At 39.7% G+C, this 15,945-nt stretch overlaps 2 long non-coding RNA genes across 3 annotated transcripts in view; both read left to right on the top strand.

The window, feature by feature from the left end:
- The first annotated feature begins 241 nt into the window (after positions 1 to 241).
- LOC136294112 (uncharacterized) lies at positions 242 to 5,846 on the top strand. The gene is made up of 4 exons (XR_010722315.1): positions 242 to 418; positions 521 to 598; positions 751 to 781; positions 1,637 to 5,846. It is a non-coding gene; the product is annotated as an uncharacterized lncRNA (long non-coding RNA).
- Positions 5,847 to 9,892: 4,046 nt separating this feature from the next.
- LOC136294116 (uncharacterized) overlaps positions 9,893 to 15,945 on the top strand; it is a 42,168-nt gene continuing 36,115 nt past the window's right edge. For both annotated transcript variants that reach the window (XR_010722316.1, XR_010722317.1), the window contains exons 1-2: positions 9,893 to 9,912; positions 10,188 to 10,333. This is a non-coding gene — a long non-coding RNA (uncharacterized lncRNA). The remainder of the gene's footprint in view (positions 9,913 to 10,187; positions 10,334 to 15,945) is intronic.

Raw genomic sequence — 15,945 nt, forward strand, 5'->3', positions numbered from 1 at the left:
GTCTGCAATTTGTACCCCTTTGAGCTTGAAATATTGGGCTGATGATCTAATCTCCTGTTGGGTAGGCATGAAGTGAGACCCACCACGTGCTGACCCTCTGGCTGCAAAAATCTTTACCAAACAGCTCCTCTACAGCCAGAAACCCAGAAAATACTCCATGAGCTCTAATTATCTTAACAGGTGACCTCGCCCCTGATAAGTCACAGGTACACCAATTACCGAAGACCAGAAACAGCCTTGCCCTAAATGGCTTGCAGCTGGGAGTAATAAAGAGAAATGTGATTAAAGGGGGTGGGCTTGACTAGTCTCTCCTCTTTCTATTCTCGAATAAGAAAAGCAATTGGGAAATGGAAGGTAAGAAACTTGCAGCTTTCCTCTTTCTCATGTTGAGTGTGAAGACTAGTCACAGAAATGGAAGGTAAGAAACTTGTACCTCTCCCTTTTCCTTGTCAAGTACAAAGAGTGGTCTGGAAACAGAAGGTAAGAGGCTTGTAGCTCTCTTCTTTCTCTTGTTGTGTAGGAAGAGCACTCTGGAAATGGAGGGTAAGAAACTTGCAGCTCTCTTGTTGAGTACAAAGAGCAGTCATGGAAATGGAAGGTAAGAAACTCTCTCTTCTCTTTCTCTTGTTGAGTATGAAGAGCAGACTGGAAACACAAGGTAAGGAACCTCCAGCTCTCTTCCTTCCCTTGTTGAGTACAAAGAATAGTCTGGAAATGGAAGGTAAAAAAACTTTCTCCTCTCCTTTTTAGTTGAGTACGAAGAGTGGTCTGGAAATGGAAGGTAAGAAACTCCCTTCCCCTGGCAATGACTGAATCAGCTGCTGTGGACTTTAGCAACAGCAGAGTCGTTGGAGGAGTCTTTCCCAGTTTTGGGGAAAGTTCTGCAGCCTGGTTTGGGTTATTCCTTGTGAGACTTTGTTAGCCAGTCCCTAGTGAGAAAGTTTAGTTCAGAAGTACTGTGGTCATCTGCATGAGCCCCATTTGCTACTGCACAGGGACAAGTCCTGGTCCTGCTCCCTATGGTGGTGTTGGTTTGTTCCCCAGATTTTAGAGATTTAAAGAACCTAAAAGATCGTCTTGTCCATCTGCTTGGCTGGCAGGGGATTGCTCCCCACAGTGTATTTTCAAGTGTTTTGTCTCACTTAATTGATCCAAGTGGTGGGGCTTTTTTTACTTGTCTTGGGAGACATGTTTCAAAGTATAATAGGCTTGCTTGTTGAAAAATATTTCCTGATATGCAGCCTACACTTTTGCTGGTTTAATTACTATTGCCACTTTGCAATTACCAGTGCTAATTACTGTTGCCATGTTAATTTTTAAAACAATGCAGTGAGTTCCGAGGTAAGCTGGCATTTTAGGATTCTGACAAATTTAACTGGATGAATATCCATCCAATGGGAAATTCTCCAGTAAAATGTAACATTGTACTATAAATCAAAGTAAACCATTGAGATGTAATTTTTTTTTCTGAAATGAGAGGTTCTGGAGGGGAAAAACCCCCCAAACACTTAAAAATGACGTGTTTAAGTTTGACATTATTTTAAATAATTGAACTTTGAAAAACAATTTAACTTTGAAAAACGTTTTGCATCTTAGTTACCTTTCTTTCTGTGTTAATCTTTTTTCTTTTTCCTAGTGACTGACATTTTGGGGTAATGGAGAAGTCTTTCCTGGCTGACATGTCCCTTGATTCAGATCTCTGATGATGTTTTATCCTTTGGAACATAGAGTTGTTTTCTCACTATACCTGGGGCACTGGGATCCCTGCCTCTGAGACAGTCCCCTGGCAGAATATGTTTTCATACAAGCCTACAGACCTGGCTCTGACTTTAGAGCAGCCCCTCTGCCGTTCAGCCAGAAGTCCAGGGGAACCTAGGTTACCCTCACTGCTCTTGTGCTGGAGGTCAAGAAGAAATTTTCCTGGAATCATCTGCAATTGCCACAGTTCCATGAACAGCTCATTTTTTTTAGCCAGTAACTTCCCATGGAAAACTGTTTTTGGAAAAAAATATCTGAGCAGATGTTGCAAGAATTTTTATGCAAGCGAGCAGAGAAATGATGGTTATGTTGGAGTACTGCTGGCAGGACTAAGTACCTTCTGGTTACTGGAGATACATTGATATGCTATACCACCTCCTCTCATCTTGTGAGATGTTCTAGGGGATATCTTTTTAATGGTAATGGCCAAACGTTATAAGATGTGCCTTGAAATGAAATGGATTTTATATACTCTTTACCTGCATTATAAATGCTGCGCTTGTGATATGAGTTGATGAGAATTGTTCTTGATAGAGTTTAGCTGTTATTTCAGCTTCAGTGCATTTTAATCATGCTTCCTCTGTCAAACATAGCAAATATTTCCATTCTTCACTCAGGTGGCTTTTTCTTTTTCTCAGTGGCTCTAGGAAACAAAACAGAGCAATAGAATTATTTCCATTTGTCTGTATGTTTTTATGTTTCTGCTCTTCACCAAAAGCACGTCATTCAAAAATCCATGTTGTTTTGGGGAAATGTTACTATTACCCCAGCTGGCTGATATCCTGCAATGCCTGTAAAACTGAAGTCCACAGGAGGGTTTAAAGCTGGAAGAACATTTAATAGTGGGAAGAGAACCTGATTGTATAGGATTGTAGATTTTAAGTCCAGTTGCAGAAAAGGTTTGCAGTTTATCGCCAAATCAAAATAATAGCGTGTAATTTTAAGAAAAGGAGCCAGAAATCTCAGTAGGATCAGCAATATTCAAGTTGAGGTCTGCAGACAGTAACTCTGTTTCTTCTCCTGATTATTTCCCTGATGTATGTTTTAGTCTGGGGCAAGTTTTCACCGTTTTCAGCTTTTTTTCTTTCCTCTTTCTCTCTCTTTTTTTCTACTATAAACTGTTACATAATTCAGTTTTCAGAAAACAATGAGATAAACCTGCTTTATATTAATTCTAAGTCTGGGAGACACAAAACCCCAAACCTATCTCTCCCACAAAACCAAAAAACCCCCCACCACAATAACCCCTTGAACAACTTCCAACCAATTTACATTACCATAATCATCCTCTTAGTCTTTGCAAACATTCTCACTCTCAGGAAAAGAAAAGAGGAAGAAAGCAGGTTGAGTGTTTCTGGGTAAGAATCAGGGAAGGCCACAGAATATCCTGGTGAGAGGCTGTTACAGACAGCCCACCCAGGATGAAGAGGCAGAGAAAATATTCTATAAACAGCTGGAAGAAATGTCACAATCATTGGTCCTTGTTCTTCTGGGGTACTTCAACTTTCCAAATGTCTGCTGGAAATATAGCACAGCAGAGAGGAAACAGTCTAGGAGGTTCCTGGCACAGCTGGTGAGGGAGCCAGCTAGGGAAGGTGCCCCACTGGATCTGTGTGTGAGCAGAGAAGGACTTGTGGGTGATGTGCTGGTAGTAGAAGGCCATATTGGGCACAGTGATCGTGAAATGGAAGGGGGATAAACAGAACTGCATACTTTGACTTCCAGAGGGCAGATTTTTGCCTGCTTAGAAAACTGGTTTGCAGAGTCCCTTAGGAGGTAGTGCTGAAGGGCAAAGGGGTCTAGGTAGGAAATTTTAAAGAGACGGTAGCAGGGAGCCCCCATGTGCCCAAAGACAAGCCAGAGGGGAGCAAGACCTTCCTGGTTGAACAGAGAGCTTTGTCTGGAACTTGGGAAAAAAATAAAAGAGTTTATGACCTCTGGAAGAAGGGGCAGGCCACTCAGGAGAACTATAAGGATATTGTGAAATTATGCAGGGAGAAAATTAGAGGAACCAATGCCAAACTAGAACTTAATCTGGCTACTGACGTAGAAGACAATTAGAAATCTATAATTAGATTAGCAACAAAAGAAGAACTAGGGAGAATCATCATCCTTTATTGTATGTAAGGGACACATAGTGACAAAGGCTTAGGAAAAGGCTGAGGTACTTAATGCCGTCTTTGCTGCAGTCTTTAATATCAAGACTGATTATTTTCTGGACATCCAGTCCCCAGAGCTAGCAGACAGGGAATAGAATGAAGTTCCCATAATCCAAATGGAAATGATCAGTAACCTGCTACAGGCCCTAGGCACACACAGGTCTGTGGGGCATGATGGGATCCAATGGCAGGTACTGAGGAAATTGTCAGAGGTGCTCACTGAGACACTTGTCTTTTTTTATCAGTAGTCCTGGCTAACCAGGGAGGTCACAGCTGAATGGAAGTTAGCAAATGTGATGCCTACCCACAAGAGGGGCTGGAAGGAGAACCCAGGGATCTACAGACTTGTCAGCACAGTCTCAGTTCTGGGGAAGGTTGTGGAACAGATCATCTTGAGTGGCATCACAAAATGTGTGCTGGACAACCAGGGGCTCAGGGCCAGATAGCACATGGGCTTATAAAAGCTAAGTCCTGCTTGACAAGAAAATCCAACTAACAGTCTGTCACAAGTGATGTTTACTAGTGCTCAGTTTTGGGCCCATTTCTATTTAATGTTCTTATCCACAATCTGGACCAGGGGATCAGCTGTACCCTCAGCAAGTTCACAGGCAAGACCAGGTTGGGCAGGAGTGCTGATCTGCCGGAGGGCAAGAAGGCTCTGTGGAGGAATCTGGACAGGCTGGATCAATGGGACAAGGCCTGTTGCATGAGGATCACCATGGCCAAGTGCCAGGTTCTGCTTAGGGGTCATAACAATCTAATGCAGTGCTACAGGCTGAGGGAAGAGTGGCTGGAAAACTGCCATGTGGGAAAGGATCTGGGTGTGCTGCTCTAACAGCTGTCTGAACATGAGCCAGTGTGTGCCGAGGTGGCCAAAAAGGCCAATGACATCCTGGCCTGTATCAGCAATAGCGTGGCGAGCAGGACCAGGGCAGTGATTGTCCCCTGTACCCTGCACTGGTGAGGCCACACCTCGGATCCTGTGTTCAGTTTTGGGCCCCTTCTACAAGGGAGACAAGGTGCTGGAGCATGTCCAGAGAAGGGCACAGGGGCTGGTGAAGAGTCTGGAGCACAAGGCTGATGAGGAGAGGCTGAGGGAGTTTAGACTGGAGAAAAGGGGGCTCAGGGGAGATCTCATTGCTCTTTACAACACCCTGAAAGGAGGCTGTTGCCAGCTGGGAGTTGGCCCATCTTCTTACGTAACAAGCAATAGGACAAGAGGAAATGGCCTCATGTTGTACCAGGGGAAGTTTTAGATTGGATATGAAGAAAAATGTCTTCATGGAAAGTCTGCCCAAGTATTGTAACAGGCTGCCCAGGAAAGTGGTTGAATCAGGATCCCTGGGGGTATTTAAAATACATTGCGGATGTGGCACTGCTGGACATGATTTAGTGGCAGCCTTGGCAATGTGTGATTTATGGTTTGACTTGATGATCTAAAATGTCTTTTCCAACCTAAATGATTCCATGATCTTACTGTAATTATACCATTTCTTTTGGATGTCTCTTGTTTTCTATGAATAACTAACCATGGACTGTCTTGAACTCCTCTGAATTTTAGGCAAAGTTATATTATTTTTCATATCAAACGGAGATTGTTTCCATTGAAGAGGCTTTGTATTTGTTGGCATATGTACACTAAACAGATCAAAATAGACCTTGTTATGTTATAATTCTTTGGAGGATTATTCCATATAGTTGAAATTTACAAATCCCTAATAATGATAAGCTTGAAAACAACAATTAGAAGAAATTTCTCCATGCAGTTTTACTATTAGTCTGGAAGATACTTTATGTGTATATTCTTTGGTGCATGGGCTCCCTCTGGAGCTTTGTCTTATTAAAAAGCCCCCAAACCTTAAACACTTTTAAAGGTTTTGATCAAAATCATCAAGCAAGCAAAAGATATAAAGGCATTTTTTTTCTGTTGCTGCAGCAGTCAGTATGAATCTTTTATTCCTGTATGTTTTCTTCCTGTATGCCTCGAGTTTCCATATTATGTCAGCTTGGGAAAGCAGCCATTAGAATTAATGTCTAGTTGGACATTAAAAGAGTCTTGTATGAAAACTATGCCACTTAGCACACAAATAATTAATTACAGTGTTCTGAAAATGCAAAGTACCGTGTAAATCTCAGGCATTCATCACACCATTGAGAGTCTGATGGCTAATAACAGATTTGATTTTGCTTGCAATGATTCATCAACAAAGTAACTTTTTGTTATTCTGAATATTTTCACTATCTTCCATATGTGTTTTAATAAAATGTGAGCACACACAGAGGAGGAACACTTAATTTATTAAAATCTGAGACTGGCAGTATTGATGCAGATGCTTTCCATGTTTTACACTGAGAAATTTTAGGTAAACTTGGACAGAATTGCATGTCTCAAATCTATTTAATGACTCTGATATGTTTACCAGCTTTTCTTTATTAAGAACAAAGTAAGTAATAATATCTGTGTTGATTTTATGAAAGGGGAAGGCAGTAAAAGTAATATTTCCTTGAAATGTGTTATTACTATTTGAGCAGCTTACAAATAACACTATTCTATAGTGTTATAGGAATAGCTTTATTTTTCTTTATTTTCTTAAAATGGGAAGTAACTGTGCTTCAACCAAGTGCATTTCCTTTTTGGGATTCTGATTGATATCAGCAGAAAAATATAGTTTATGTACTTGAGTTTTTATCTCTGTTCTGTATGGTGTGCTCTCTTGATATGAGCCAAATTGTTATTTTGTCCAGCTCTCAACGTGCTCTATGGCCAAGGCAATTCAGAGATTTTGTCACACTTCTGACCACTACTGTTCTCATAAAAGAGACTTTTAATGCCTTATTGGACCTGAGGGGATTCCTATTGCATGGAGCCCTGACTGGATTTTGTTTCTTTTTTTTCCCCCTCAGAGGTTTTTCAGTGTTTTCTTGGTTTGACTTTTTTTTTTTTTTTTTTTTTCCCTCCAAAACATGAGTAGCACCTTGTACCATTAGTTTACAGGCAGTGATGTGGTTTAGGTATTTCTTCCTGTTATGAGTTTGAGACTCTTCCTATAAAGACATTCTGAAATAAGTGATTCTTTTCCTGTAGAGCTCAGGGAAGTCAACGTATTCAGCTCTGAAAACAAAGACTACCCAGTCATTTTTCCTGAAGAAAACCCTAAATGAGACAAAAATCTGTTTCAGAAGCGGATCTTTTGTCCTCTGTGAGTGGCCCACAGAGTCACCTCTGTTCTGTCCATGAAGATCTCTCATCCCAGTATGCTGTTCAGGTCCCTTCACATCTTATTATATGGTCTGTTTTTCTCTTGAAGCCTGGTCGACTTTTTTTTGAAGCTAGAATGTCATGGATGCTCATACAGATCAGCTTCTTTGTAGCAGTGGCTCTCTGCTTCAAGTGTGTACTCTGTTGCACTAGTGTTTATCTTCCTTTTTTTTTTGCATTTTATTTTTGCAGATACTCTCTTCTTGTTAGGAAAAGCTAATAATGGTTATGATAATCTTGCTGTTTATTTTAATTTATTAGCTGATGTAAGGTCAACAATATATGGATTAAAAAAACCCCAATGGAGTCATTATCCTTGAGTCTATTATAGGGTATGTGACTCCTTCAGTTAATAACCCACATTTTTTAAAAATTTAATTTGCCAGTTAAACATACCATTTTAATTTTTAACATTTAGTGCTTTTTGAAAATTTTAATTTCTTGGCACTGCCTCATAATTAAGCTCACTGTGCACACCGTGTTACTTAAAGAGCGCTAATGAGCAGGACATGGCACAAGTTGTTTCAAATCACTGCCCTTTAAAGGAGACATATTGAAGTTACTGGGGTTAAAAAATACCAAACAAGAACAAGTCAGGGAAGCAGCAAGGCCCAATGAGGAAAATTGCCATACTGAGTGTTGTGACTATGGTCTTAGCTCATGAACTAAGTTTGCTGAGACTCATGAAATATGAGTTTTCTATCAGGCTGAAAGCTAGTTATAGTCATCTTTAGAGCATGGTGCACATAGAGACATTTCTGCATCAGGTTTCCTTTCCCAGGTGTTGTCACTTTTCTCACTTGCTGGCAAATGGTGAAAGGGGCTTCAGCCTGGCTGCTACTGTGTGGCCAAGGTCCCACAAGGCTGAGGCTCTGGGTATAAATGCAAAGCATCTTTCCCAGGCAAGCACAGAGCGGCAGCAGAAGTTGGATTGGAGTAGGGGCTCAAGGGTAAAAGGGGCAGGTACAAGATCAGCGATATTGGCAAATGAAACTGGTGGACATCTAGCCAGTTTCCATAAATTGGAAAAGGTCTCATTTTACCTTGATGACAGACCTAACATTTTGTTTCTGTGCATCCCTAGATTTTCCCATCTTTACTTTGCAGAGTGAATCTTGGGTGTGTTACGAACAGGTTCGTAAGGCTTGCTGTGATGCTACTCTGCTAATGGGGACTCTTTTCCTCAGTCTGCTGGATCTGGGCTGGTGCTGTACAAAGCTGGCAGTAGAGCTCAGCCAGTTGTGCAGGAATGGGAAATAGTATTCCATGACTGATCTGAAAGACAAGGGAGGAGTAAATGTAATTGTGTGGGCTCAGCTGTTTACTATTTGCAGTGTGAGACTGCAATCAGGATATTTTTTTGAAACACAAACTTAAGCAAACCTGGTGAATTGAGTGTACGATGTCAGCTCAGGCTGTAATCCCTCACTTTTTTGTGTGTTTTGGTTAAATAAAGACAGTGCTTTCATTTGGTTCCCTAAACCCTCGCTGAAAACTAACTGAAAGTTGTTCCCTCATTCTGTATCTGCTACTATGCCTCTTTCTCTCTCACACAATTAACTTGTGACTTGATTGATTCTAAGATTATTTGATCAAGAGATCAAAGTTTCAAAAATAATAAATTCCCATTAGTTTCATGAGACTAGGTGGCTGATCAGAGTAGATGAGGGCCACTTGCATGCCCCATGATGGGAAAAGTTTTGTAAAATCTATAGAGAGAACAGAAATATAGAAAGCATTTGGGTCAACATTTTCATGAAACAAGGCTTCCTAGAGTTGCCTGCCTATGATGATGTTTGCTTTTTATTTTAGATGCATCAAGTTTGTGATGGCAGAGTGGGGGTTATTCTGATCTCTTGTTTTATGAGAGGAAATTTTCCATACAAATGATGCATGAACAGATTTACAGTCCCATTTAAGGTAAGTCTGAGGCTCTTGAAAGCTCTTTTCAGCCAGAAAGCTTAGTGATTCATAGTAGTTTGACAGCACACAAACTTTCTGATTTATGAGAACATAAAATGTTAAAACATTCCTGTTCTTGTTATAATTGGCCAGCCTGGGTCTCCTGTGAGGCCTCCTGTGAAGGTCTACTTCACGTTACAGTGAAATAAAATTTCAAAGTTCTTTGAGGATGGAAATTTTTTTTTTTTTTTTTTCTTTTTAATTAACCATAACATTGTTTTTACACTTAAAGGTTACTCATTTCCTTTTTTTGCCTTCTACAGCTAATGTTCAGCAGAGGCCTTATGAACCCAGTTTTTATTCTTTAGTTTATATTCCAGAGAGATGCACCTCATAGAAACTGTCTAAGAAAACTCCAGAGAAATCAGAGTTTTTGAAGGTCTTATAGCCACTTCATTGAAGTATGTTTAATGTCTTCATTGCTGCATGGATGCAAGCTGAAAAATTCCCACTGGCCCAAGTTTGTTCTGGGTAACATAAATTGCTGCTTTTGATAGATGAGACCTGTCTTTGCAGAGACCAAGAGGCCAAGTATTTTAGAAATCAGTGTGATTATGGTTTTGTCTCTTATTGCTACGTATATAAGTCTAGTCCAAAGTCATGTGAATGAGATAAGTCTTCCTTCATGCAGCACTGGAAGGAATGCATAGATAGAACTACCTGAAAGATTTTGGTACTTTGCTTTTGTCAAAACTGAAACAGCTTTGTGGTTTCTTTGAGGAGCAGAGGTAGACTCCATTCCCTCTGGCTGTGAGGAATAAACCTAGAGAGAGGGTGAGAAACCAACCCCCACCCCTGACCATGCAGAACAGCCCTGAATCTCTTGCCACAAGTGGCAGAAGTATACAGGGTCCTTTCTGTATTCTTTTTTTTTTTTTTTTTTTTTTTTTTTTTTTTTTTTTTTTTTTTTTTAATGTCAATGAGTACTTGAAAGTTTGTTTTCTTCATTAATATACAGAGATATTTTAAATTAAGTCACTGTTTTCTGAACAGTCCTACTGATGTATGTGGGATGCCTAGTCTGGCCGTTCTCCTTTTGACTTCTACAGCATCATGTGACTGCAATGTGTAATGGTGATCCTGAGTAGTGAAATTGCCCCCTACGCAGCTGCTCAGGTTCCAAGCCCAGAGGAAAAATAGGTTTTGCAGAAATCCTGGTCTTTAAGTGAACAAGGAACTGAATTGACATTTAGAGGTGAGTATAAGTGGTGGTTTGTATTAAAGAGTAGCCTTTGTACTTTTTCCTTTTCTGGTCTTATGCATATCTTTGCATTGGTGAAAAATCCTCACTTGATTATTCACATGGCTGTGTGCCTTGGATTGCTTTCTTGTGTGTTTTGGAACCTACTCCTTTCATCCTTCTATACTCCAAGTAATAATTTCTTGACAAATTTTCTTTTGAGTTAATATTCAGAAAATATTCTGTTTAAGCTGTTAAGGTACCAATACAGAATTCGTATTACGAACAAACACCTAGCTCTGTAGGGAAAACAAGGAATGGGTATGCATGTGCAATGTGTAAATATGTGTGTCTGTGTACATGAACATAAATTGTGTGCAAAAAAATTCATATATGAATACGTGTAAGTATGTGTACATTGTGCACACAGAAATATGTGCGTATGGATGAATAGGGAGGGTTTTCTGCTGCAAGTGTGATATGTCAGCTGTAATCTGTGTATCAATCTGAAATGATCCACTTACTATATGTTGAAAACAGAAGACAGTGAATGTGCCTAATGCGAATATAACAGAAGGACTTGAATGATCAGATAGTTTTACACTCAAACGTCTCAAAGTTTTAAGAGAATGTGAGGAAACAACCTCATTACTGCAGGAGAAGGGAATACAGGTGACCTCACCCCTGATAAGTAACAGCTATATTCAATAAGGATGAGTGAGATAAAAGAGAGGGTTAGCTGGTAAGGGGAGGAAGAACTTTGAGGAGCATGAAGGAGAGAATCATGAAGCAGGATCCTGGGGAGAGAGAATTAGTGCTGCAAGGTCAGTGTGGGTCTGCAGTTAGAACCTCTTGTTTGAACCTGCAGTCACAGTCTTGCTAGGTAAAAAAAAAAGCCTGCATTCAGAGTCTGCAAACTAATACATGCAGTCATAGTTTGGCAGGAAATAACCAGCAATCAGAGGCTGCAAGGGAAACCTACAGTAGGAGCTTGCTGCAGCCAGAGTCAGTAAATAGTCGGAGTTAAGATGACCAAGCTGTGAAGAGGAATAAACCAGGATCCTTTTTATGCTGTGTTTAACAAGAAGTCTGTGCCTTGGCTCATTTTTACCCTCAAATACGAGGGGTGCTGCAGCACATTACAGCTGTCTGCTTTTGCAGTTGCTGTCCTGCACAAACAGACTGCAGAGCATTTTGGAAATGAGACATCAACAGCAATGACATGTTTTCAAGAAACTACTTCAAAGCCAAAATACATTAAAATGTAATATTATGCTTTGAAATTTAGCATAATGCTGTTCTAACTGTATTAAAAAAGGGCACACTTCATTTAGGCTCACACCGAACCAAACACTGTCTCTGTTTGCCAAGGCATTGAAACAGCAGCATAAACCAGCAACAGGTAAGAGCTGGTCATCTATTCCTGGAAATAGGACATCCGTGCAACAGATGATGTTAAGAAATTACTACTCTCCCATCAGCCTTCACTGAATTTGTGTCAGACACACTAACATATGGGACAACAAAGTGTATGATCTCTGCCTTTAATGGGAGAACTAAATGGAGATTTCTTGACTAAGCTGATATTTTTAAAATCAAGCTGGCTTGAGGAACATTGTCCATGGCTAAAGCACTGCTGAAATGTCAGAGTGAATTACCCATAGTCAAAATACTGAGGCTGTCTCAGACCCAGTATGACTGAACATTTTCATCAGTCACCTAGAAGACAGAATAGAGAGAATACTTGTTAAATGTACAGATGACAGTAATCCACAAGGGACCTTCAGAGTATTTTAAGAGAAGATGTTCATTCTAAGTGACAAATTGAAGCTACTGTCTGAAAAAAAAAAGAGCCTATGCAATAGCAATGAGGAAAGATACTACAGGTAGATGGGAGAAATCAATCTTGAAAATCCAGGATGGTGAAGTTCTGTGGAAAATGACTGAAGTGGAGCATGATATAGGGACAAAAACAAAAGAAAGAGATCATTCTGGGATGCATAAACATGAAACAATTTGTTGCTCAGATACTGCTAAACTATTTGCTTAGAGTGGTTTGCCCAGTTTGGGTGCCACGTTTCAAGGAAGATCTGAACAAACCGTAGAGAGTTTACGGAAGAGCAAACAGAAAGATCAGATCTTCAAAGACATAAATGTATGAACAGCCAGCTTCTTAACCTAGAGAAAAGATGACAAAGTCTGTTAACAGTTTTCAAATATTCAAACATAATACATAGAATGTTGTGGAAAAGGTTCAGAAAAAGAGTTGGAAGGAGCTTGTCAAGTAATCAGGGACTTGTCAAGTAATCAGGCAATGCATTTTTGTAGCCAGTATGTGAGCAGTTGAGGCATGTACATTTAAAGTCACAAGTGTGAGTGGAGAACAGTTAGTTTCAGGCTTTAAAATTATTTCTTTAAATTTGGCTCATTTAAAGATAAAGCTAGCAAATTGATTTGGCTCCCTGGGTAAAATTCAGTCATCTTGATGAACATGTGCAATGATGTTTGGACAACAAAAGAGAGAGCATTGCCACAGTGATGCCTAATTGAACTTAATCCACATATAATCATTCCTATTATAGTGAAGTACTGTAGCATTCAGATGAAGTAAACCTCTTACAAGATCCTGCAAATGTTTCATTGTGTGGCTGTTCCTTCTCTAGCTTGCACTGATGGGGATGAGGAAATGCTCTATTGAAATCCATGGTGCTAGGCAACTGTTAAACATTCTTTGGCACACCAATATTAAGGCAGATTAATGTCTTATATTATTTGCTTTTTAGCAAATTATTCATTACTGTTATAAGTGAATAGGCAGAATTCAAAGAAATGCCTCCCAAAACAGCTAAAAACATCATATGGACCTAATGTCAAACTGCTGATGAACACAGGGCAGGACTTTCTCATACAAATCAGGAAAAGACAAATACATGTAGCCTTTGTCTTCAATCATCTTTTGCTACTCAAGTTTCTTATCAAAGGAGCCTTACACAGATTCTGGCTACATTTAATGTGAGTTTTATACAGCTTAATTCATCTGTGTCTTTAGGAAAAGCTGTTGCCACTCATGTGCCAATCTGCCTAACCCAGGTAAGCTTATAGCAGTATCCTACACTGGTAGCAGTCAGTTTATCTGGGAAGAGAGGGCATGCTCATCCATTCTGGCCTTTTTTTTTTTTTTTTTTTTTTTTTAATAGGAACGTGGTAAACAGTTAAAAGAAGGGGAACAAGCAGTAAAGTCTATGGTTATTTCACATTTGTAGTTAGAAATTCTTTTATGGGCATGACCTGAATTCTTTGGTCTTGTCTAACCCTGTCTGTGGTGGATGGAGATGGAGGGCATAACCCTAGTTTAAAATGACCATCAATTATTTAATTTTATTTCTATTATTTTATTCTTTGTAGGCTTCTCAGCTGAAGTTAAATGCTGTGGAATTTACTTGAATAGTATGTGATTCTTTTCCAAAGGAGAAAGTGAAATATTCCTTATCTTCCTGAGCAATAGTTTTCTTCAAACCTTTTCTGTGTGCTTTTTGTGCACTTGCATTAAACTTTCCCTCTATCCTTTAAAAATGCATGCAATCTCATCCAAATGTGAATTCAGAAAAGCAGAGAACCATGTTTGGCTCTTTTCTTGAAAAGGGCAGATGGGGTTCTTGGCATCTGTTCATTCCTTATTTCTGAGTATTGGGTTGGGCACAGTTTTAAACAGTCTTTGCCTGGATTTTTTTCCCTCCAAGATTTGGTCAGCCTGAATTCTAGAACAGCTGGATCTTTTGTGAAAAGTAAATGTCAAGAAATCCCTTGGGTCCTAGATCAGCAAGTTCTTTCTTCCAGTCTTTCATGATGCAGAGTGGCTGATTGCACCTGACAGTGCTGTGCTTCATGAACCTTTCTTTCTAGTTGTTGCTGGCAAATGTAAGGAAATATCTTTGGATATTACTTTAGACTAAGAACTTGTCTTTGGTTTTCTTGCTGAAAGCTCACTAAGATCTTATTATTCAGAGCTCAACAATTCCTGAGAGGAATATATTCTTTAAGCTGGACTGGAAATTTAGATAATACAGCAATATATTCTTGAACCCACTGTTTACAGTGGAAAAGAAGAGGAAAAATGTGAATGAAGCAATGAAAAATTTGTTAGATATTAGTTAATGAGAAGGAAGCATTCTGTAAGTTTGTGCATATTTTACACTAAAACAGATCAGCAGCCCTGACTAGAATTTAGTTTGTTAGAGTAGTGCTAAAATTTACCTCAGATAGATCCCACTTTGTTCTTTAGGAGAACCAGAAGAAATGAGTTTTCAAAATATGAAATAATGGGATTTCTTTTTTGGGATATGAATACCTTCAGCTTTCCAAAGGACTTTGTGCATCACCTGTAGGTGTTAAAGATGGAAAAGTCTTATTCAGTTGTGAACAAGGCCATTACAGGTTTTTATTCTCTGGAGTAGAGTTTCTAGTATTGTGCTCTCCTAGTTTTGTATTCTCTCAACGGTAAGGATACCTTATCTCTTTCTCAGGAGGCTACTCCACTAACTGGTAGAGATCACTGTCAGGAAAGATGTATGTGTATCAGCAGCAGCAGGTAACAGTGCAGCTGAGACACTATAAGCCTAAAAGAAGGCTTTGACCACGAAAGAGAATGAGACTTTACCCTAATCTCAGTGATGGTGAGAAACTGGAACAGAGTATGTTGACCAGAGAACCTGTGTATGTCCTATCCCTGGCATTGCTCAAGGGTGGGTTGGACAGGTCTTTGTCTAGTGGAAGATGTCCCCACCCTGTGTCAGGGAGGTTGGAAGTGGCCGATCTTTAGAGATTCTTCACAAACCAAACCATTCAATGAGTCTAGGAAATACCTGAGATATTAGGTGTACTGATTACAAGAGCTCTGATGCAGCAGTGACAGTCACTCTGCAGTGAGCTGGTGCTGACCATTTAACACAGAGATGCTCAGTCTGGGCTTTGGGCTGCTTAAGTTCACGGCAAGGTTCTTGTCAGAGGATAAAACTTTACTACATCACTGCTGGATTTATGTCGCCTAAAATTAATTCTGCACAACACTTCTGAAAATTCATCATTACTTGTGAAATATTCTAATTAACCAGGGGACAGTGACTGATAGCTAATCAATGCTGGTGAAAATGGGCTTCTCCTAAAACTTGTCACAGAAGTCACAGTTTCATACTGTGCATTCCAGTTATTTACCCGGAGCACATTAAATATATCGTCTCTGTGTTTGTTATTGCTATATTTTGGGCATTTCCAGGCAATCAATATCTGCCTTTTTGCATGGCTTGACTACACTGTGGACACTTGGCTCTTTTAATTCTTCTTTATAGTTGAGTGCCTCCATCTAATTTGTTTTGCTTGCTTTTGTACTCTGTTTAACTGATGAATTGCAAATGGTGCCATCCACTAGCCAGGACTGAAGGCAGTTCAGCACACGGAGTCACTCTGGAGCTCAGAAGCAGGGATTTTTACCTTCTGGACTGCTAAGCAGCAGCCATAATAAGGCTGAAATATGTGTATTAATGTTTCTGTAAGTGTGCTCAGTTATGTGAATCTTTCAGCTCATCAATAAAGTCAGAGCAGTGCTTGCAAAATACCAAGGAAGCAGGCTG

This window comes from Chamaea fasciata, unplaced genomic scaffold, assembly GCF_029207755.1.
Source record: "Chamaea fasciata isolate MVZ Bird 193981 ecotype frontalis unplaced genomic scaffold, bChaFas1.0.hap1 SCAF_1, whole genome shotgun sequence".
Classification (NCBI taxonomy): Eukaryota; Metazoa; Chordata; class Aves; order Passeriformes; family Sylviidae; genus Chamaea; species Chamaea fasciata.